Here is a 2,648-nt window from a genome sequence, read left to right on the forward strand (position 1 = left end):
CTCTCTCTCTCTCTCTCTCTCTCTCTGTCAGAGGTAGGTCCAGGGTTTGGCTTTTTAGGTCTTGCCTTCGTGCTCTTTGGCAATCAGCGATGATGTGTCAGCCCTTCTCTCTCCCCTACTTTGCCGCAAAGATCTGTAAAAATCAGACTTGCGTGATGGAAACCGGGGGTTCTGTACGTGAGTTGGATCTGTGTCGGATCAGCTCACCACATTTTGTTGGCAGGCAGTAATTTGTTGTGTATCCGATTTTACTTTGGCTCTGTTCCTTGGGCCTTTTCATTGTGAATACTTATCTGAAAGGCTACGTGGACTTGATATATTGAATATGTTGCACTTTAGATAAGCATAAGCTGCAGCGTCGAACAGGCCGACTGTTATTGTAGCCTTTCGTATGTGTGTGTTTTGTGGTTAGGGTTATTATGAGTGTGGAAAGACTATGGTTGCCGCCTGGCAATTAGAAAATCATTTAGAAGAGACATCTCTCTGAGAATGAGAGTTGATTGTTCAGCATTTAAGCCCCTCTCCTCCAATCTCAAACACCAGTTCTGATAACTAATGGCACTGCTAGGCTACAACCACCTATGTGGGACAAGTGTAGTGATTGTGCACAAATTGGTTTAAATGCCTGCTGCCAAGTGTATTTTGACTGGTGGCATGTTTCTGAATTGACCATTTCATCTTGATTGTATTTGTCACTAAATATTAAGTAATGTATCTAGGGAAGCGGATAATGTTCATTTTGAGAATTTGGACACAGACTCTTGTTTTTACGGAGTACTGCTTTCTTAATGATGCTATGAAACCACAGTGATTTTGAGCTCCCTAATTGAGCATGAAAATCTCTTGTGTTGTCAGTCAGGTTGTGTATTTCCTCCTTAATGCTCCATTCAACTATTCATGTGCCTCTCTGCTGGCTATCTCCACGTTCTTTTACATCCAGGATTGTGGAGTCAGGATCTAGTGGTTGGGTGGCAGATTTGGGATTTTTAATAGGGGTCTGTGTTTGTGTTCTCCTACATTCTGTGGAAAGTTTGAGTTCTTTGGGGGTGGGGGGTGGCAGATGAAAGAAAGACTTAATGAATGGTGACAGCCAGAATGGAGGATGTGGTTCATTAAAGACACAAGCTAGATGAATAGAGCTTAGACTAACTGGGACCTGTCCAATTTCCTCTACACAAACACGGTACAGTTACCCAATGCATGTAGGTGGTACATTATACAAACCTTTGATTTAGTGTTGTCCTTTTTGAACAACAGGCTTTTAAAATGGCTTAATTGGGGTTTATGACTCAACAAATTGCTTCAATGTAGGTCCTATACAAAAGGTTTAAGTGGAGTTTAAACATTGTTCAATGTGTTTTAAAGAATGCTGACACTAAAGGGATGTTGTAAAAATGTTTAGTCTTTTCTAAAGACATTTTGACATTAAATCAAAGAGCCACTCATCCTCTTATTTTAATTTACAGAAGCAGAGGTCTACTTGCTCCTCTTGTCATTTCATATATTGCTTTATGCTGACATAGTCTGAGGTGCATTATTCTTGACATGTTTTCATGTTATTCAGCCTTTCAAGCTATCACTATTTGGCAAAACATGAGTTTCGCCACTCAGGTTGACATCAGAAGCAATTGTCAACCCCCAAAAACATCTCAGCCTCCTTATCCAGGTTCTCCAGAACAACATGACAACGGATTGAAAAGTGTTTTAGATTTAGGAAAACTACATCTAAAACGCACCACAGAGTATAAATTAAGCAAAGGCAATGCCAGAGCTCAGATAAAGGATGAAAGATTTGTGTTTAGTGAGCAGGACAAGGATGGTAATCGCAGTATGTTTGCAGACCAGCCACTTCAGACCCTACACTTCTTCTGTCCTCCTCCTACAGGCCCCTCTGACTCCTCCCAACCTGATTTGGAGGCAGTGGGTGCAGCTGCATGGCAGTCATGGAGGCCAACTCTGTTCATCCGGCCCTGACACACACACACACACACACAGCTTTGATTCAGTCCCTCTCTCCTTTTAAGGTTTTTATGAGGCAGGGGATTATAACATTTCATTTGTTTGAGGCTTTGATCAGCCCAGTTGGCGATTTGTGATGTTTGAGCCTCAGTTTTCTGTCACGGTGGGACGGGGAATGTACACTCATCTCACTAAGTGTCATCAGAGTTTACGTTTGAGGATAAGCGTTTTGTCTATTAGAATGACAAAAGGAATTCATCCTCCGCATCTTGAGCTGGTTATCCAACAGGTGGTTCATGAAATCCCCGCACATTGAAAAACTACCTCTTGTGCAACTACATTAAAGCGGACAGCGCTCGACTGTGACATGGCGGGAAAAGAGCAGAGGAAGGAAGGCAGTGCCTTCCCATCCACAGGCAAGGCGAGAGGGTAATGGTAAGCTGCTGCTGACCCACTTTATCTGACAATTGGTTTCTTGTCTGTGGATCAGCTTGACAAGATGCCAGGCGACAGGAGCCAAGTTCTCCAGGCAGCATTCCTGTTGTAGCCAGAGAAAGGAGGCAGCCAGGCAGAAGGGTCCTACTTGACTGGGTTTTTACGGCCCCTACTTAGGCCTGGCGCACCTGTACCCCTCACAAGAGTTCTCTCCCTGACCGTGTACCTGTTCACATCTCAAAGGATGGGATTGG

At 43.5% G+C, this 2,648-nt stretch overlaps 1 protein-coding gene across 1 annotated transcript in view; it reads left to right on the top strand.

Moving 5' to 3' along the window:
* Positions 1 to 2,648, top strand: part of rdh10a (retinol dehydrogenase 10a) — a 12,852-nt gene that overhangs the window by 1,465 nt on the left and 8,739 nt on the right. The gene's annotated exons all lie outside the window — the stretch shown is intronic.

The sequence above is a fragment of the Etheostoma spectabile genome, chromosome 22 (assembly GCF_008692095.1).
Source record: "Etheostoma spectabile isolate EspeVRDwgs_2016 chromosome 22, UIUC_Espe_1.0, whole genome shotgun sequence".
Classification (NCBI taxonomy): Eukaryota; Metazoa; Chordata; class Actinopteri; order Perciformes; family Percidae; genus Etheostoma; species Etheostoma spectabile.